This window comes from Pan troglodytes, chromosome 23 (genome assembly GCF_028858775.2).
Source record: "Pan troglodytes isolate AG18354 chromosome 23, NHGRI_mPanTro3-v2.0_pri, whole genome shotgun sequence".
In the NCBI taxonomy this organism is placed as follows: domain Eukaryota; kingdom Metazoa; phylum Chordata; class Mammalia; order Primates; family Hominidae; genus Pan; species Pan troglodytes.
Window position 1 is genome coordinate 51,630,577 of NC_086016.1, and position 22,409 is coordinate 51,652,985.

Sequence of the window (22,409 nt, forward strand, 5' to 3'; positions counted from 1 at the left end):
GACGGTAAGAATGTGAAGCTTACGTTTTGTGTTTCATTTACGACTAGAGCTAGAATTTTGAGGAAATCAGGATGATTTGTTTTGGCTGTGAGGTTATGGGTGGCTGGTTATGAGGTATGTCTAAAGTGTGGCCTCCATCTTTATTTTTCTTTAACATTCACATTTCCCGAATGGAGAATCGGAGCCACTCAGAGGTGAAGTAACTTGTCCAAGGACACTCAGCAGATAAGTGACTGAGCTAAAATTCAGAACTAGGCCAGAGTCCGTGCCCTTAACCACTATTAAATACGGCCTCTGAAGAAAACTGAATCAATCACAATAATGTCAAGAAAAGAGTGGGGGAAGAAAAAACAAAGACAGGGATTGATATGTACAAAGCACAAAATAAGTTGACAGAAATTAGTCCCACTGTATGAAAAATCCAACAAATATAAGTGTGTTAAATATACTTTTTAAAATACAGAGACTCTCAAACAAATTAGGTTAAAAATAATTCAAGCTACGTGGTGTTTAGAAAAAACATGCCATTAAATGCTGAGCCCAATGGCTCATGCCTGTAACCCCAGCACTTTGGGGAGGCCAAGGTGGGCAGATCATTTGAGGCCAGGAGTTTGAGACCAGCCTGACCAACATGGTGAAACCCCATCTCTACCAAAAACACAAAATCAGCTGGGCGTGGTGGTGCACGTCTATAATCCCAGCTACTTGGGAGGCTGAGGCAGGAGAATTGCTTGAACCCAGGAGGCAGAGTTTGCAGTGAGCCGAGATTCGTGCCACTGCACTCCAGCCTGGGCAACAAGAGCAAAATTCCGCCTCAAAAAAAAAAAAGAAAGAAAAGTAAAGAAACATGCCATTTTAAAAGGAGACACAGAGAAAGAGAATTATACTCAAGGCATATGCTTGCGAAAATAACATAAGGCAACAAAAAGAATAATTCCAATTTTTAAAAAGGGCCAATGGAAAATTGATCAAGGAGACACAGGAATGTGAACATTAAATACAAATAATAACATAATTTCAAAAATATTTTTAAGAACTGAAAGGATTACAGGGAAAATTTGGAAGATTCACAATCACCATGGGAGGGTCTTTGTAGCACAGTTCTGTCAGGAAATACAATCATATATTGCGTAACAATAGGAAGAGGGAGGGAGAAATGTGTCATTAGGTGATTCTTGTGTCATTGTTTGCTCATTGTAGAGTATACTGACTCAAACCTAGATGGCATAGTCTCCTGTACGCCCAGGCTGTGTGGCAGATCCTATTGTTCCTAACCTACACACCTGTACAGCATGTACAGGTACTATAAGGGATACTGTAAGCAACTGTAACATAATGGTAAGTGTCTGTATATCTAAACATTTCTAAACATAGAAAAAGTACAGTCAAAATACGGTATTATAATCTTATGGGACCACCGTCACGTATGTAGTCCCTCTTGCATCAAAAGGTTGTTATGTGCTGCATGACTCTAATAGAATGAGTAAGAAGAGGCCGGGCCTGGGATTACACGCCTGTAATCCCAGCACTTCGGGAGGCCAAGGCGGGCTGATCACCTGAGGTCAGGAGTTTGAGACCAGCCTGGCCCACATGATGAAACCCCGTCTCTACTAAAAACACAAAAATTAGTCGGGCGTGGTGGCACATGCCTGTAATCCCAGCTACTTGGGAGGCTGAGGCAGGAGAATTGCTTGAACCCGGGAGTTGGAGCTTGCAGTGAGCCCAGATCATGCCATTCATTGCACTCCAGCCTGGGCAACAGAGCTAGACTCTGTCTCAAAAAAAAAAAAAAAAAAAAAGAATGAGTGAGAAGATGATATGTAAGCATTTAGAAGACTGAATAACATAATTAACAGGCTTACGATTACCTGTGCAACGGGGAGTGCCTCTCCTCGAACCCAACAGGGCGCATATTTGTCCTATGGAAGTGCACATCCTACATTTATTAACACTGAAGAGGCGCAAACATTCCAGTGGATTTTCCATCACAAGTCGTTTGGCAGGAACTGGCCGGTGCCTTTGAAGGTTCTTCTGACCTTCATTCACACTGTGGCCGAAGTCCTTGCTGCCTCTCAGAACCCCCTGATCTTTTTCCCCACTCCTCCTCACCTGAAGCTGGCCCAACCTTCCAATTCAGCACACATTTGCTTTAGGAGATGCCTGTCAGCTGGCTTCCCAGAAAACATGACTCTCTCCTTTCTCTGAACTTTGAGCGCACCTGTGATATGAAATACGACAGCTCGCTCATCACGTACTCTTTTTATTCATTGCCAGAATATAATATTCCTAGAGTCCCCACTCTGTGCCAGTACCCTTCCAGCCACTGGGGAGAGGGTTGTGAGTAAAATAGTTTCTGCTCCTCATGGAACTTACATGCTAGTGGGGAGCACCACTTGACTTGTACTGGGAAGAACACGAAGTGAGAGAATGGCTCCCGGCAGGGACGAGGAGGGTCATATTTTAAACAGGGCAGCCAGGGAAGTCCTTGGTGGCCAATCAGACTGGAACGGAGGGAACGGAGGTGTAAACAAATGAGCAAGAATGAGTATCCATAGCCAGATTTGTTAGTGCCTCACATCTAGGAATACCCTTTTGTTTGCCTTGGTTCTTAAAAATAACTGTGTTGAAAACTCTCTCACCAACTGCCGTCCAAAGCCTTGGATTACACATGATTAATTCTCCCAAAACAGCCTGCATCTTCTCCTATAAATATCTAAGGATTCTCTGGCTGGGGGTGGTGGCGCACACCTGTAATCCCAGCACTCTGGGAGACCAAGGCAGGTGGATTACTTGAGGCCAGGAGTTCAAGACCAGCCTGGCTAACACAGTGAAACCTCATCTCTAGAAAAAAATACAAAAATTAGCCGGGTGTGGTGGCACACACCTGTAATCCCAGTACTTTGGGAGACCAAGGCAGGTGGATTACTTGAGGCCAGGAGTTCAAGACCAGCCTGGCTAACATAGTGAAACCTCATCTCTAGAAAAAAATACAAAATTAGCTGGGTGGGGTGGCGCACACCTGTAATCCCAGCTACTAGGTAGGTTGAAGCATAAGAATCGCTTGAACCCGGGAGGTAGAGGTTGCTGTGAGCTGAGATTGCACCACTGCACTCCTGCCTGGGCAACAGAGCGAAACTCTGTCTCTAAAAAATAGATAGATAGATAGATAGATAGATAGATAGATAGGGCGATAGAGATAGAGATAGAGATGGATTCTCTGTACAGAAACACTGGTACTGACTGTTTTTAAGTATGTCTTATGGACTCCTAGAGTAAGAAAGGAACATGTCTCATATTTAGATGAATTCCAGGAAATGAAAGAATTGGGGATACTGAGAAAATTGCTTAAGTCTCTTTCCTAGTCAAACTGAGTCAAAGCACTGGGACCCCTGCTGTGGTTTCCAGGAGGTGTCTCCTCCCCCAGCAGCCCCAACCTGCCCATAGCACTCTCTTGATGTGGTCTCATGGGAGACAGCATTACTGTCACCCAACTGTCATTCATGAGTTTATGTAAATGTATATAACCAAAAGTTAGGCTTAGCACTGAATGAAAGGACCATAAAGTTTTCACTACCAGACATGGCAGATATGTCTGCTCTTAGCCATGTTGAAGAGACTATGAAGTGCATTTGCAGAAGGAAACAGTAAAAGGCAGCAGAGCTGAGACTGAAATAATGAGCAGACAATTCCACACATACCCAGAGTGACACTGTAATTAGCCAGGGTTCTCCAGAGAAACAGAACCAGTAGGGGATAGATGGATTAGATAGGGAGAGAGAGAGAGAGAGAGACAGAGAGACAGAGATAATAGATAGATAAGATAGATAGATGATAGATAGATTAGATAGCATAAATTAGACATATAGATGATAGATTAGATAGATACATGATAGAAGAGATACATGATAGCTTAGGTAGATAAGACAGATGATAGATAAGATGGCATAGACTAGACAGATGATAGATGAGATAGATAGATAACAGATAGATAGTAGATAGATTAGACACATAGGTGATAGATTTGATAGATAAAGATAGATAATACATACATACATAGATGATAGATTTGATAAAGATAATAGATTAGATAGATAATAGATTAGATAGATGATACATATATTAGATAGATAGTAGATTAGATAGATAGATGATAGATTTGATAGATTGGATAGATAATAGATAGATTAGATAGATGGATAGATAGATTAGATAGGATAGATTAGACAGATAGGATAGATGATAGATAGGTAGATAGATAGATAATTAGATTGATAGATTAAATAGATGACAGATGATAGATAGATAGATAATAGATAAATAGATAATTATCAGGAACTGGCTCCTTCTCATGGAGGCTGAGAAGTCTCACAGTATGTGGTCTGCAAGTTGGAGACCCAGGAAAGCCAGTGGTATAATTTAGTCTGATCTAAATCAGACTAAATCACCATCACCATAATAATCACCACCATCATCATCACCATCACCTTAATCACCATCACCATCATCATCACCATCATCACTCTCATTGTCACTACCATCACCATTATCATTATTCCCTCATTATCGTCAACACCATCACCATTGTTATCACCATCATCATTATCACTATCATCACTACCATCACTATCACTATCACTGTCACTATCACCATCATCACTATCATCATCACCATCATCACCCATCATCACTATCGTCACCATCACTATCACCAAAACCATGATCATCACCACCATCATCACCATCACCACCATCATCTTCACCATTACCACCATCATCATCACCATCATCACTCTCATTATCACTACCATCACCATTATTATACCCATCACCATCATCACCACCATTGCCATTGTTATCACCATCATCATCACTATCATCACTAGTACCATCACTCTCACCATCATCACTATCATCACTAGTACCATCACTCTCACCATCATTACTATCATCATCACCACCATCACTATCATCACCATCACTATCACCATCACCATGATTATCACCATCACTATCACCAAAACCACAATGAACCACCATCACCATGACCATCACCATAATCATATCACCATCATCACCATTATCACCATCACCATCATCATCACCATCATTATCACTATCATCACCATTATCATCATCACCTTCATTATCATCATCACTGTTATCATCACTACCATCACGATCACCATTATCATTATCCCCATCATCATCACCACCATCACCATTGTTATCGTCATCACTATCACTATAATTATCACTATCACCATCATCATCATCACCATCACCATGACTATCATCACTGTCATGATCATCACCATCATCTATCATCACTATCATCAGATAATGAATTATCTTTTACTGTCTGTGGACAATTATCATAGGACAAGATTTCTCTATCTTGGCACTATTGACATCTGAGGTCTGGCTAATTCTTTGTTGTGGGAAGTTGCCCTGTGTGCTGTAGGACATTTACTAACATCCCTGGCCTCCACCCACTAGATGCCAGTAGCAACTGCCACCCCTAGTTGTGACAGCCTGTAATATTTCCAGACATTTCCGTATATCCCCTGGGGTCAGAGTAGCCCCTGTTTGAGACCCACTGCTCAAGAACCATTTGCTCTTGCTCTGAAAGCAGGATCCTATGCTCATAGACTCATGTTCCAATGCAAAAAATGAGCATGCCTGTGTCTGCCTGTGGGGGAGCATATGGGGAAAGGCAGGATTGAATTTAGATTCTTATGCAGCCTACCAGGGATATCATACGGCAGAGAATATCACATTGATTATTTTTTCATGTACACTGAAATTGGAAAATGTAAATCTGGATGACACCTTGTGAAAACCCAGATAGAGTCACCAATGTGAACCTGCTGGAAGGATGGAGACTCAGGATGACTTGTCTCTGTTGTCAGGACTTCAGTTACAGATTGAAAGATTCCTTTTACCCAAATGCCAAACACCAATTTTGAAAACACACTCAAACATTTGCCTTCCCCTCAGTCAAGTTCAGACACCCTCTGTTCTTTGATGTCACTGCTGAATTCCAAAAATGCCCAATTTTACTTGGGACTCATCTTCCCTGATGTGATGGTTGGAAGTTGGGAATTAATCAGCTTCACCTCCCCCAGCTGGGAGGAGATTCGAACAGTGGTGGTATTGGAAGGGATGGTGACTCACTGAAAAGACATCACGGAAATGGTGCAAAGGGCAACTGAAAAGTCGCAAACAGCAGAAACCGCCGAGACGCCTGCAAGAGCTTCAGATCCTTAATCTTCATTTTCCACTTCTTTGATCTGCACTTTGATTAGCTTCTCACTTTCTCCATCTGCTTGAATTTGTCGCTATTAATTTACAATAGATTTCCTTGTGCCCTTATTCCAACTGTTTCTCTCGAGTCAGTGGAGTTCTGACAATCAGAGGAGAGGGGCAGGTGAGCGTGGAACAGCGTGTCCACATCAGCACAGATATCCAAGAGCAGGGTTCGGGGGGTACAGAGTGAAGACACAGCTCCCTCGTCACACCAGGTACATCCCATGCTGTGTGACATCTTCTGGCCTCACTCTCATAATCGTTGGGATGCCTCAAATAGAGCTGCCTTCTCGGAAACTCTGCCAGCTTCCCATCTGGGAGGCTAGGATGATGACAGACTCTTGATGTCTAACAGAGACCAATTTTTGTTGAATACTTGATGCGGCCCCCAGGGGTAGGCAAAGGAGTGACTGTGGAGGTAAGAGGGGGAATTGAGGCACAGGAAGACGCCCATAGTGGAGCATAGCCTTTTAATTTACACCACGCCTTCCAAATTCTTTCTCCTTTAGCTCCAGGAAAATCTCACACTCTTGAAGGTCACTGCCTCCCATGGCACCACTGGGTTCTGTCCTCAATGCTGAAATCTGCCACCTAAGGCCACATCTCTGGGCTCTCATTCCCTCCCCTCTCACAGTGACATCTTGGGGACCTGCACCCCCCATCACTCTTTCCACCTCCATGTGTGAACTCACCTGGGCCAATTTCAAAATTCAAGAAGACAGCCTCATGGCCTTATGTGCACAGATCTTACAAGCGCTTACTAGGATAAAATTGTGCCTAACTCCTGGAGGACCAACTGTACCGCACACCCCAGTTCACCTAAGTTTCGATTTGGCCAAGATGTATTTTTCGCCTATACAACTTCCAAGAAAAAGAAATTCAAGAAGTGCTCAGCTCTGGCTGAGCTACACCAATTTAAACAATTTAATTTCTTTTTACGTTGTCAAGTAGAACATGTCAAGTAACTCCTTGGTTAAATTATCATGTAAGGCCAGTCCTGCTAATTTTCTTGAAACCAAGTTATAATCAGCCTCAGTGTGGTTTGGCTGGGTCTGTCTCTTGAGGTTGAAAGCCATTTGCACATTATAAATAACAGCTTTCACTTCTCATCAAGATTTTTAAAGTCTTGAAATCAGGTTGCAACCCCAGCAAAATGTTAAATGCAGACAACACTCAGAGGCCTGGAGTAACTTACTCGGAGTCTCTCAACTCCGAGTTGATGGTGATGGTGGTGATTGTGATGGTAATGATTAGCGTGGTGGTTATGATAATGGGATGATGGTGATGATAATGATAATGATGATAAAATGATGACAGTGGTGATGATGATGATGATAGTGGTGATGGTGGTGATGGAGATGATAAAGGCCCCACTTGCTGGTTCTCTAGCAGAGGTCTCTTTGGCCTCAGAGCCCTCTGGCCACTCCTCCAAACTTGACCTCTCTGTGACCCTCCAACTCCACAGCCCACCTCCCACACTCATTCCTTTCTTTATGCCTCAGAAGCGAGACACTCTGGCACGGCCATCTGGAGCAAGCAACTTTCATAAGACCAACTTGATGCAGGAACATTCAGACATGGCTTAACAAAACCCACGTTATTATAGTTTCAAGCATTTTTATGGGTTTTACAACAGTCACAACAAAACCTGAAGCAACCCTGCCTAACTTGAGCTGAGGCATGGGCTAGAGCTCTCCATGCCGCCCTATGCCCAATTCTCTCATCCCTTTGGGCTCCAGGGGCCCTCGTGCCTGCCACTGCCTTGCAGCTGGTGGGACCATGTGACTAGCTCTGTGATGGTCCTGAGCAGTTGCAGGACAAGCCATTTGGGGCCAGAGCCCTCGCTCGCTGGTGTGATTCCCCCAGTGCTTTGCTGCCTGGCCACCGCAATCCTACATTGAAATGGAGGGTGCTTAGGGTCAGAGCAGCCTGAGGAATTCTGAGTCAAGTCATGGGGGATGATTACCTGAGAGACAGAGGGACTGGCCTGGATTTGCATGAGTCAGAAATAAGCTTTTGACATGTCAACCCACAGAGATCTGAGGTTTCTGATTACTGCAACAAACCAAGATCATCCCCACTGATCTTACCCTTACTGTGTCACAGATGCCTGCTCCAGCTGCCACATCTCCTCTTGTGTTCACAACAGACCTAGAAACCAGTGTCTCCCAGCATGGTGACTTTCCAGATGGGAAACCGAGTCTTGGAGAAGTATGATGAACATTCTAAGGTAACACAGCAGAGCTTGGACCCCTACCTGGGCTTGTCTGAATCTATAGCTCTCAGGCGCCCTGCTACCCACCAGCCCTTACGGATGCCCAGCCTTCCACAACATGGGCCTACTCACTCTTCCCTGAATACTATTCCATTAAGCTGAGCTTAACTGAACCCTGAGTGGCCCATTCCTCATCCCACCCTTTCCCACTTCGGGTCAGCCCCAACACTATCCTCGTTCACCCTGGTTGATTCTAGGCCATCAATATCTCATGTGTGAAGACCCTACTAGTTTTTCAGAAACCTTATAGTCCAACACCTGACTAAAAGTTCAATCGCCAATGGCCAAGGTCCAAATGTTAAATTCATTGTTCTTGCTGATTCAACAGCTCTGTAATTTCTAGTTTCCAAATGGTCCACATTTGGCAAAACGCAATTCAATTTAGAAAACAGTAAATGTGTGTTTGCTACCTGTAGAATCCTGTGGACACAAGTCAATATCAGATTTCCCATAAGTATATCATGGCTCAAAACTTTGATAACAAGAAAGGAAAATGATTCTAACATGATGATGGTAATGATAGTGATGAGAATGGTAACAATAATGATGGCATTTATGGCAGTGGTGATGACATAGGTGTTAATAAAGATGATATGATGATAATGGTGATGATGATAATGATAACTATAACAATAATGATGGTGGTGATCATGGTGGTGATGGTAGAAATGATGGTAATGGTGATGATAATGATGATTGTGGTGATGATTACAATGATAATAATAATGATGGGGGTGATGGTGATGACAATGGTGATGATGATGATGGTCATGATTATAACGATAATGGTAATGATGGTGATGGTGGTGATGGTGACGGTAATGATTAGGGTGGTGGTTATGATAATGGGATGATGGTGATGATAATGATAATGATGATAAAATGATGACAGTGGTGATGATGATGATGATAGTGGTGATGGTGGTGATGGAGATGATCACAGTTGTTATGATAATGTGATGATCATGATGATAATAACAGTTATGACGAAAATGATGATGGTGGTGGTGATGATGATGAGGGTGATGGTGACAACAGTGGTGATGATAGTGGTGATGATGGTGGTGATGGTGATGATGGTCATGGTGATGGTGGTGATGATCGTGATGATGATGATGATAACAATGGTGATGGTGATAGTTAAATCCATGTACTGGGAACTCTACTTAATACTCATTATCACATTTAATATGACAATTATACTATTTATTCTTCCTAACACATCCATGGGAAAAGTGAAGCACATGAGGTTACATCATCTGGTTGAAGTTACACAGTATGAGCAAGGAATCAAAACTCAATCCCAGGTATTCTGACTTCACAGCCTGTGCTTTAGACACCACTGCATAAGCAGACCAGGAAACGTGATCGGCCAGAAATACCAAATCCAATCGATTCATGTATTAAAAATGCATGGATCCCCCTCCGCATGAGGCACCTCTGGGGACACTGTCTGGAGTCAGACATTCTGAGCTCTCCAGATACAGACTATCCGCAGAGAAGCTCTAGAAGTCCTTCTTCCATTTCCCCACGGTGAGATCTCCTCACCTTCAGTGGGGGACTGACCCCAGCTCCCTGTGAAACCATCCCTGATCCCTCGGCACTGAGCACCTGCCCCTCCTCTGTGCTTCATGGCAGCAGTACTCAGCACCTCTAACCCAAAGGGGGGCCACCATGCTGCTTCTTCCACTGGGGGCTGGAGGGAGGGCCATACCATTCATGTCTCTGTGTTTCTAGCTCGGGCCCTGGTATCCATCCTTTTCCATGGTAAACCTGCTGAGCTGGGTAAAGGGGCCCATCACAAGAAGCTCTGTTCTCTGGAGCTCCCACTAGTCTGGAAAACAATGATCTAATAATAACAGCGCTTTCTCTCGTGTGATGAATGCCGCCAGGGGAAGCTGTAGCTTGCAACAAGAACTTGAAATAAGCGACCTAACATAGTCAAGGGTGATCAGAAGGTTGTCTAGGGAGGGCACATCTAGGCTCAGCCCTAGAGAATGTGCTGGAGTCAACCAAAAAGATCATGGAGCTAGTACAAAAAACATTTTGAAGGAAGGAAGGGAGGGGAGGCAGGACTTTGAGAGTGTGGCCTAAACTCTTTAAAAAGTACTCTGGGCCAGGAATGGTGGCTCACACCTGTAATCCCAGCACTTTGGGAGGCCGAGGCAGGTGGATCACTTGAGGTCAGGAGTTCAAGACCAGCCTGGCCAACATGGTGAAACCCTGTATCTACTAAAAATAAAAATAAAATTAAAAATTAAAAATAGCCAGGCGTGGTGGCAGGCACCTGTAATCCCAGCTACTCAGGAGGCTAAGGCAGGAAAATCACTTGAACCCAGAAGGCGGGGTTTGCAGTGAGCTGAGATTGCACCATTGCACTCCAGCCTGGACAACAAGAGCAAAACTCTGTCTCACAGAAAAGGAAGAAGGAGAAGGAGAAGGAGGAGAAGGAGGAGGAGGAGGAGAAGGAGAAGAAGAAGAAGGGGGGGAGGGGGAGGAGGAGGAGAAGAGGAGGAGGAGGAGGAGGAAGGGAGGGGAAGGGGAAAGGGAAGAAGAAGAGGAAGAAGAAGAAGGAGAAGAACAACAACAAGAACAACAACAACTCTGAGCCATCCCAACCTCAAATCTAGGTGATTTCTAGGAGAAAATGGGTTGATCTGGGGTAGTGATATTGATCACATAATCTGGAGTCCACCCAACACAGGTTCTAATCTCAGATGCCTCCTTTAACCACGTGATCTTGAGCATTATAATGAACCCCTGCACCTGTCAGTTTCTTCCCTGTAAAATGGGAATAATAATGACCCCATCCATGGAGATTAAATGAAGAAACGTATGTAAAAAGCATGCCAAGTACCTGCCAAATAGTGAAACTTCAAATAATAAGAAGTGGGCATGACGACCCCTTTGCTGTCACAGGCCTAAGCTGTGGCTAGCCCTGCTGGATAGGGGGATGGGGGCAGCAGCCCTGCCTCATCAGGTGGTGGTGATGATGGTCATGATGATGACGATGGACAAGACAAGACATTGAACCAAGGCATATCAGACTCACTGCCATGCCGACGACCCACAGTATTTCTCTCCTCGTTCCTGTGGCTTCTGTCTTTATGGCATTTCATGTTATTTCTCAAAATCACCAACAAGAAGAGCCCAGAGGGGGTGAGTGAGTCAACAAATGGGTGCGGGTGGAGGTGGCTTTGCTGGTCACAGCCAGCACCGCAGATGGATCCACAGTGACCCTTTTGGCAACCGGCCACGTAGGGCCAGATGGGCGGCACAGGGAGGTGTGTCGTGCCGTTTAACTCTCCATTCCTTACACATGGAGTCTCATGATGTTCGTTTTTGTCGGATTCAAAATGGAAATGACCTGACTTTCTGGCCGATGAGAACTGCCTTGAAACGCAGGCTCCATCCCACGCAGGTTTGATGGGTTTTGTTCTTTTCTATACTCATCTAGTTATTCCACAGAAGCTTACTGAGCATGTGCTACATGCCAGCCCTGTTCCCACCTGTGTGCACGATAGAAACGGGCCAGCCCTCATGAGCTTCTAGCCTGGGGAGCGCCCATATGGTAACCCATCATAAATAACAGTGAAATGCACACAGCATGCGGTAAGAAGGTATAATCGTGGTGTGAACCCTGTCCGCTCATAATGAAAAATCTGACATTGGCTGGATAGGTAGAAGCTGAAGAAGATATGGGGGGATGGAAGATGGTGGAGACGTCACAGCTGCAGAGAACAGTAGGACCCACTGGGCCCATTGAACAGAAGAGGGGGACTGGGGATGACAAAGAACAATTAATTCCAGGGAATAGGGTCACATTTCTTTTTTTTTTTTTTTTTCTTTTTTGAAATGGAATCTCACACTGTCTCCCAGGCTGGAGCGCAGTGGCGCAATCTCAGCTCATTGCAGTCTCTGCCTCCGGGGTTCAAGCGATTCTCCTACCTCGACCTCCCTAGTAGCTGGGATTACAGGCATGCATCACCACACTGGGCTTTAAAAAAAAATAGAACTCTCTGGAGGTCTCCGCACAAGTTATACCTCCAGTATTGGAAATGACATGGAGATGAAATAAACAGCAGTGCCATGTGTGAAGAGGCAGGAGTCCTACACCACTGAACGGTTTGGCAGAAGAGACGCCTCACATTTGTTGCCAGCCTTTTGGCTCCTGTGATCTTCAAGACACTTGCCGCATGTGTGTCTGCGCAGTGGCTGTGGTCTGCAAATTGTGTAAGTGTTTGCTGTTCATTCAAAAGCCCAGTTATTCCTCAGTCGTTGCAATTAGGCAATTTTCTGCTTTTGAGGCACCGATGATAATTAGCTTCTAAACGTTTATCTTCCACTGTTGAGTAGCATCGTCCACTTAAGTGACCGCAGCCTTTTTGCGAGGGAACAATTTTGCAGGTCCCTTCTACTAGGTTGTAAGGAATACAGTAAGAAAAACGAATATTCAGCTTCTCCGATATCAAATCTGTATGATTCAGGGTGCTCTAGAAAGACAGACCAATAAGATACGAATACCTATATATGAGAGAGAATTTATTAGGGGAATTGGCTCACACAATTATGGTGGTTGGTAAGTCCCACAACAGGCCGTCTGCAAGCTGGATACCCTGAGAAGCCGGCAGTGTGGCCCAGCCCAAGTCAAAAGGCCTCAGAACCAGGGGAGCTGCTGGTAACTCTCAGTTTGAGGCCAAAAGCCTCAGGACCTGGGGCCTAAGCTATAAGTCCTGGAGTCCAAGCCTGGAGTTCCGATGTCCAGGGCAGGAGAAGAAAAATCTGTCCCAGCTCTCGGAGAGAGACCAGTTCACCTTCCACATCACCTTCCACATGTGTTCTCTGCAGGCCCTGGCCAATGGGATGGTGCTCACCGACGTGGAGGGCAAATCTTCCGTGCGCAGTCCACCCAGATCCACACACCCATCTCCCCTGGAAAAACCCTCACAGACACACCCACCACATTTCTAGGTATTCCTTAGTCCAGAGAGGTTGACATCTAAAATTAAGGCTGTAAGTCCACTCCTTGTCCACTCAGCACTCATATGTGTCTCTTTAAACCATATTGATTTTCAGATAATGACAGTAGCAAGGTAGTAGTTCTCCCTGATTAACACAATGCAACGACCCTACATACAACCGAAAACACACCAATCCCTTCCCCAGAATGTGGCTTTCAGGATTGCAGCCATTTGGGATTTTAACCTTTTGGGATTGTGACTTTGGGACTATGATTTGCACCAGTGGGTGTGTGAGAGAGAGAGAGAGAAAAACAATTAGCTGAAGGGAAATAAGAAGATTTCTGTTTATTGTTTGGTTTCCATTTCTCTTTGGTTTGTTTCCATTAAGTTGAAGACACTCGTGTACAAAAACTAACAGGAATGATCTAGTTGAAGCCTTGTCTCGGAAAAATTATTTGCCTTCACTTAGTTTCAAATTCCATGTGGGTAAAATTAAAATAATCATACTTAACTCAAGGAGCTTTACTAGAAATTAAACATGTATATATCACTCACAGATCTTAGGAGCAGACATTCAGTTAATGGTGCAATTATTATTCAGATCATTCTTAGTATGTCTTACCTACCAGACTAAAAACAATACAAGCGCAGGGATGTGGCTCATAGATATTTTATTAATTTTAACTTTTAATTATCATATAGTAAAATGGACTGTTTTGGTGTATACTTCAAAGAGTTTTAGTATGTATGGATTCATTTGACCACCACCACAATCAGAACACAGGACAAGTCCATCACCCCCAAAATTCTCATGTTGTGTCTCTTTATAGTCATACCTCTTTTAGCCTTAACCCTGACAACTAGTGATCAGCTCTCCATTGCTGTAGATTTGTCTTATTTGGAACATCACACAAATGGAATCACACATAATATGTAACTATTTAATACTGGCTTCTTTCACTCGGCAGAATGTCTCTGAGATTCGCCCAGGTGGTATGTACATCAATCATTCATTCCTTTTCAATGCTAAGTAGTATTCCATTCCACAGCCGAAGTTTGTTTAACCATGCACCTGTTCAAGGGTATTTAGTTAGTTTGCTCCCATATATCCTGTTTGGTGAACTGTTTTAGGTTTTGAACAATGATGAATCAATATAAAAACATTTATCTAGAGATCTATATGTGGACAAAAAATTCTCAGTCCGCTTGGGTAAATACCTAGGACTGGAATCAATAGGTCATGTGGCAAGTGAATGTTCAGCTTTAGAAGGGGCTGTGAAACTATTTTCTAGAGTGGCCCTCACCATCTCACATCCTACCAGCAATGTCTGAAAGTTCTATTTTCTCTACATCCTTGTCAGCACTTAGTACTGTCAGTATTCTTTATTTTAGCCATTCTAATAACTATGTACTGCTGCCTCAAGATGTTTTAATTCAGATTTCCCAAATCAAATGCTAATGATATCCAAGAACATACTTTGTTTAACTTCTTTCCAACTTATTAAGGTTTGTTTTCTGACTCAGGGCACAGTCTATGTTAGGGAATTTTCCACGTGTACTAGAAAATAATGATATTGGAGGATTACAAAAATCATACAATAAAAAGTTACTAGACAAGAAAAGAGGCAAGAAACTATGATGGGTGATCAGGAGAAAAAACATATATGATAGAAGTAGACCCACATGAGATCCTTATATTGGAGTTAACAGACAGGATTTTAAAATAATTGTATTACCCATGTTTAAGAACATAGAGAAAATGGATGAAAAAAATGGAGAACCAAAATTCATTAGTGTTCCCCCAAAATTCATTTGTTGAAATCCTCACCCCCCAGGCAGTAGTGTTAGGAGGTGGGGCCTTTGGGAAGTGATAAGATCATGAGGGTGGGGCCCCCATGAACGGTATTAGTGCCCTAGAAAAGGGACCCTGGAGGGCTCCCTTGCCCCTTCCACTATATGAGGACACAGAGAGAAGGCACCGTCTATGAATCAGGAAGCGGGTCCTCACCAGACACTGATCTATGAACCGGGAAGCAGATCTTCACCAGATACTGACTATGAACCAGGAAGCAGATCCTCACCAGACACTGATCTATGAAGCAGGAAGCAGATCCTCACCAGACACTGATCTGTGAACCAGGAAGTGGGTCCTCACCAGACACTGATCAGTGAACCGGGAAGTGGGTCCTCACCAGACACTGATCTATGAAGAGGAAGTGGGTCCTCATGAGACACTGATCTGTGAACCAGGAAGTGGGTCCTTACCAGACACTCATCTGTGAACTAGGAAGCAGGTCCTCAACAGACACTGATCAGTGAACCAGGAAGTGGGTCCTCACCAGACACTGATCAGTGAACCAGGAAGTGGGTCCTCACCAGACACTGATCTGTCAGCCAGGAAGTGGGTCCTCATGAGACACTGATCTGTGATCTAGGAAACAGGTCCTCACCAGACACCATATCTGCTGCAGCCTTGCCTTGGACCTCCAGCTTCCATAATTGTGGGAAATAAACTTCCGTTGCGTATAAGCCCCCAGCCTATGGTATTTTTTACAGCAGCATTAAACAAACCAATACAGTGGCCATCCCCTTTATAACTGTATATTTTGTGCTGAAACTAAATTGTGATTTTACTGACTGTAAAAAGAGTGTAAAGACTTCATGCAATTCCTAAAGTAAAAAAAAATCCAGGCCACTTTAGCATTCCCTGGCGGCTTTGCAATCAATCCCATCTTTTGCTCAGCGCGCCAGCGATTCAGCAAAGGGTTGAAGTCATCTCTCGCCTTCTAATCTCTAAATCTATGCCAGATCAAATGGGCACAATAAATACCAGCACTTTTGAGCCAGAGACTCAGAGTAATTGCATTACAGGCCTGGCCAGCCCAAATGTTTGGGGATCTGGGATAAATAAAAAAGAAATAGCTTGCGAAGTGATCTCCAGTGTTCCATTCCTGGACTGTGCAGAACCCTGCTATTCTATTTGCATGATTTAGCGAAAGGAAGTTTCATTGATATGTAAATAGTAATGCAAGTAGTTTACATTGGAAAACAAAAGCCGGGAGCACTGCCTATTATATTTTATAGCCGTTTGACTACAGCCTTTGTTGCTGCCAGAAAACACAACAGCAATTATGCTGGACCTACAATTTAAATAACTCTGGCTCACACAAGTGTTTCAGGAATAACATTTAACAATGGAATTACTTTGCCATTTGCATATGGTGTTCTTGTTTGAAGGTGTATTCTGAATTTATTGGGCATTTTTATTAGCCCGCAGTGTTGAGTTGGTATGCGGATCTTGTAGAGAGAAAAAGGTCTTCGGCAGAGAAGACTCTGAGTGCATGAAGATAAATGGCACCCGCTGTTTCAGAAGGTGGCCTAGAAGGCCGGCTCTGAGTGCCCATGTTTCATTATTATGGGATAGAGAGGACATCCGTTGCATATTCAGACCTCTGTGAGGGTGTCCAGATGACCCCCCTACTTCTTAGACTCAACTCCTTGAAGAGCGCCACTGGTCTGAGCTGCAAGTAAGGATCTGTGGAGGACAGGCTTGTGGGTATTAGACACTTGTATTCATGACCCAGAGTCCTGTGCCAGCTGCACGAAGCAGGTGAAATCACCTTTGCAGAAATTTTATCAGTGTGAAAATTATGACAGTGAAAGAGATCGATATCACCCACCCCACTCTTGCCTTTAGCTCACAAGCTGCCTTAATTAGTCCTGGGCTTAGACCTAACTAACTTTGGAAGACCTTTAGGTTATAGTTTAAATGATAATAGGCTTTCCCCAAAGTTCAATAGCTTTTGCCTTTGTAAAGCTAATGAGAGAGCCGCCCGCTAGGTGAAGGAGAGGCACCTGAGTCCTGCTAAGACGCAGGCATAAAGGATTACCAGCCATTATGCTAGAGGTCACAGAATATCCGACTTCACCAATTACTCCCGCAGATAACACCACTAGAGTAGAACCTAAGATGGGTCTTTTGAGATATCTTTTCAGGTTTTTTTGCATGTCTGACCTACATGGTTTCCACCTGGAACTGCCAACCACTCCTGTGGCCCCACCCACAGGCAACTCAACTCTAGAGGACAGTTCCCACCTACTACGATTTCATCTCCACCCCAGCCAATGAGCAGCAAGCACCCATTTTCCAGCTACCTCAGCTTCCACCCCCTATGATTTTACCCCAGCCAATCAGCAGCAAGCACCCATTTCCCAGCTACCCCAACTCCCATTCCCTATGATTTCATCTCCATCCCAGCAAATCAGCAGCAAGCACCCATTTCCCAGCTAGCCCAGCTCCTTCCCCCAAACTACCTTTGAAAAACCCCTAATCCAGGAGCCTCAGTGAGATCAATTTGAGTAATAACTCTGTCTTCCACATGGTGTGGCTGGCCTTGCCTCAATTAAACTCTTTCCTTACAGCAATGCTGTGGTCTTTATTTGCACAGTGGGCAGAAAGTGTCCCGGGACAACTCTCATCCCCACCTAGGGAGGTGGGGTGTCCCCTTATCTTTGAAGTTCTTTCCTTTAAACATGCATGCATTTTTCCCTACTCGAAGCCATGTCGATTCTAGAGAAATAGGGCACTGCAGAAACAAAGGCGAACGTGGCCCAGGCTCCCTCCTGACGAGCCTCGGCTTTCCCGGGTCCCTGCCTCATGTGAAGACCTAGAACTGTTCTCTTCCTGCCCCTTCCTTTTCATGTGTTTTTCCAACTCCATCTTCTCCTCACGTCCACCAGCTCCTGGGTTCTCCAGAATGTGTGCAGTGTGCATGCGGTGAGGGACCCCGTTTGGCATCCAGCATCCCCACTGCTGGAAAAAGCAGCATCCCCCTTCTTGGGGGCCCCATGCCCCCTGCCCACCCTGTTCGGAAGCAGCTGCCAGTTCAGGACTCACACTTCCTCTCCACACGCCAGGAGGACATCATGACACTCAGGGGAGCTGGTGAGGAAAATGCTTCTCTGCAAACAAGCCCATATTGGACATGGCAAGACAGTCACTTTGCAGGGGACGATGGGAGAATGGGATCATGGCAGCCCTTCCAGCAAGCTCCGCCTTATCTTAGAGAGAATGCCCCTCCCCTGCCCCCAGTCCAAACAGTGTCTGCGCTCTGGAACACAGAACCACTGCACCAGGGCAGCCCTAAATGGCTTGATTTCTGTTCTTTAAAAATCTTCTCAGCTGAGCCCAGTTAATTACACAACTAGTTCACACTCTGTTATTTTGATTTGCCTCCGCCTTCCAGGCTGAGTGATTAGGCAGAGACTTTCAGGAGCAGCAGAGCGTGGCCTGAGGTCCCTGTCTGCCTCATCGCTTTCAAAAGGAGTATCAGCAGCGGGCGGGCTCCATCCAGGCCGGCAGCCGGGATCAGCTCGCCAGCCCCACCACATTCATGCCTGGAAACTGTTACACAGACATAGCCCCACACATTAATTAGCAATTAAAAACTTTATTTATAAAATCAATTCATGGATACACATCTTGTTAAAATGCAAACTATTATTTCCAGATGACGTTTAAATAAGAAACGAACAGAAATGATAGAGCCTGACAGTGCAGGGCGCCAAGAACATCTTCAACAACAATTTGCTGAATATTAATGAACTGAAAATGTCATTTCTGGTCCATCTACTAGAAGTAATTAGTTTTTTTTAATTACGGAGGAAGTGGAATTTTAATAAGGTCAATTTTACAATTACAGTTTTAGAAATACTAATTGTATTGTCATCATATCTTATATAATAAATGACATTAACTTGCTAACATCTGTTGATTTTAATGTAAATAAAGCAAAAAAATCATTGCATTGAGTTCTTTAGGGAGTGACATTTTATTAATAATGAGAGTGAGATTGTGGACAGCATGGGAGACAGGTTGGACCATGCAGGATCCCCCAAGAGGTGGCGTGAAGGTAACACAGAAGGCCTGCTGGCAATGCTTTCTGAATTTTCTCATCAGCAGCCATGGGGGGAGGAATTGTGCAATGCTTTTTCTGACATGCCATGAACATAAGCCTCTACAAATACCAGCTTCAAATTCAAACTTGAGCCTGAGCTGAAGGACAATAGCAAGATCCCACTCTGACGTTCGTTCTGTCTCCCCCTGCAGGAAGCGACTCCTGAACATCTGGCATACACGTACCCTGGTTTCCTATCCATCACCAAGCACATAAATGAATCCCGCCTCTCCTCCTCACGAGCTCAAAGTGACAAGGCAGAGGTGCCTCTCCTCCTCCGATCGCCACAGCCTGTCTTTCTCAGTCACAAAACTGCAGGAATGCTAAATCCCAAAGTCCCTAAATACCTCCCCATCCAACTGATGCCAACCCACTGACTCTCCCCAGCAGTGCTCTGTTCAGTCAAGTTAAATCATCTTTGCCCTGAAATTGATACTCCAATGGCTTAAGCTAACCCCTCCTCCATAGTTCCACCCTTCCTAATGTTAATTCTTTTGATTCCATGGAATAAAAAGCATAAAATCTCACTCAGGTAGCCCACAAAGCTCATCAGCCTCCAAGGCAGAGACCTATGCACGAATGTGTCCCATACAGTGCTGTATGCCACAGGCTCATCAGGGCCACATGGCACCCCTCAGGGAAGTCACGGTTCCAGTTTAGATGGTCCTGTTCAACGCTAGCATTAATGCTAATTATAAAGGACTATACATTATTAATAACACTCATGTCTTATCTAATAACAACAATAAAAGTAACTTGCCACTTACTGAACATCTATTATATGCCAAGACATAGGCATTTTAATAAGCATTTTATTTATTCTTCAAGACCCTTGGATGTTTCAATAAAGGATTTACATAAATGTACTGATACTGAAGTAAACTCAATTCTTCTCAGTTCTGTTCAATAAGTAAAATAATATAGAGTTTTAAGTAAAAAGCCATAGAAGTGAAAGATATTTGGACCCCACCATCCAGTTCCTTCATTTTACAGATGAGGGAGCAAGGACCCAAAGAGATGAAACTGTCCCCACATTGCCTGTGCTGCGACTTTGGACGCAGAGTAGATCTGTTTTGAGTGAAGAGGGGAATGGGAGGGAGAGAGGGAGGAGGGATGGGTCTTGACCTCCGGATTCTATGCCTGATCCAGCCCTTCCTGTTTTTTCCTGCCCCACCCTTCCCTAAAAAGCCCCTTTCCATTTTGCTCAGGGACAGTCATCTGGGGTTACTGCCCTCCCGTCCCCTCCTAAGAGTGGCATTGTGATGACGGCTGCAGACGCTCAGCCCCTCGCGTGGCTCACAGTGTCTCGCATCCCAGTCCATTTCTGAATCCAATAGCTGGGAGAGGTGGGTACCGCAACAATTCTCAACTCTGCTGAATAATTTTGTGCCCCTTGGGCCCTGGCCACCGCATCTCATTAGGCATCAGGCTCCAGGCCTTACTGAGAGCTCTCACTGCTCCCAACTCCTCTTAGAGCCCCCGGCTCTGTGGGAAGCCCAGGAAACCACAGGCAGCAGGTTCACCTCTGGCTGGAGGCCCAAACCCTGCTGACCCACAAGGTTCAGATTCTAGTCCAGGTGGGCTCCCCATGCAGGTGTGAGGCACCATCCCATCTCAGCCACACCTGAGCCAGACCGAAGACGGGAAGGAAGGCACACCTGCCCTGGGGCAGCTCTGCTTCCTTTGATCCCTCGGTTCCCAAGAAGCACAGACCACTGCCCCATAGCCTCTCTGCTCCTGCCACAGCACTGGCACAGGACGACCCTGAAGGACTTCCACACCCAGTCCATGGAGTAAGGGACAGGACCAGACGCCATCTGAGGGACAAAGTCCCCGAGCTCCGATGCCTGGGCGCAGAGCTGGAGACTCGGCTTCTTCTTCGACCTCCCTGACCACTTTCCAACACCACATCACCTCAACGCAGCTATAAGGCACGTCCCGTCATTGCCCCCGTTTTAGAGCTGAGAAACATGAGGACCAGAGAATCAAGGCTGTCTGAGCCAGAGGGCGCCTCGCTGGCCCCCACCCCAAAACAGCACCCGCCCTGCCCTGGTCATTACTGCCCCCCAACCTTAACCACCCTCCCCACTGCCCTACAGAAGACCCTTAGAAGGCGGCTGACTGATGCACCATGGTGAAGGCCAGCCTGGCCTCCTTCAGCCAGTGTGAAGCGCGGTTCACCAGAACTGGAAACTGCCATGCATCCTGGTGTCATCAAACACCACAGCAAAAGAGCCAGGTGAACGCACGGAACATCAAGCCGCAACCCTCCACACCTCTTTGTATAACCTTCGCAGCCACTGCCCCCGTACCTGCAGAGCGGGTTTGCAGGAGACGTCATCTGAATGGATAAATGTCCGTTGGAGCTGGGGATCATCCTCCCAGAGTTTCAGCAGCTCAGAGAAGGCCAGCAACTCACCGAGCCATGCCACAGCGTGCAAGCACAGCGGCCCGGCCCTCCTGCATTCTGTCATGCACTGCGTGTCATCTTATTAAAGGATCCAACGCAGGCTCATAAAATACTTAATGAAAACATGCCACCAGGTGCACGTCCTGGAAGAGCCTGAAGACGGTGCCACACCCCCGGGCGAGGACACATACCTTCAGGGGGACAGCTTGCAGTCGTTAAAACGGCTTGTGGGTGTTTGTTACATCCTTGGGGATGTCTTGTTGAATTTTAATTACCTAGATTAAGATCTATTGATATAATTATTGAGATATATAAAAGTTTTATTTAAACGTGGATAGGCCAGAAATGAATGCTCCAGGGACAATAAGTGACTTTACTACCTGGCTCTCAGAGGTGCCTGTAGGACGGGGCGGGGAACACCACAGCCCAAGGACGCCCCTGGAGCGTGACCTCCCCTGGACCCAGAGTTCCCGGGAAGCCCCTCTGGGCGGAAACATGTG

The 22,409-nt window shown here is 45.2% G+C and overlaps 1 long non-coding RNA gene across 1 annotated transcript; it reads left to right on the top strand.

The window, feature by feature from the left end:
• The first annotated feature begins 1,189 nt into the window (after positions 1 to 1,189).
• Positions 1,190 to 20,363, top strand: LOC107970286 (uncharacterized). The gene is made up of 3 exons (XR_001712809.3): positions 1,190 to 1,338; positions 8,413 to 8,536; positions 19,652 to 20,363. It is a non-coding gene; the product is annotated as an uncharacterized LOC107970286 (long non-coding RNA).
• The last annotated feature ends 2,046 nt before the right edge of the window (positions 20,364 to 22,409 follow it).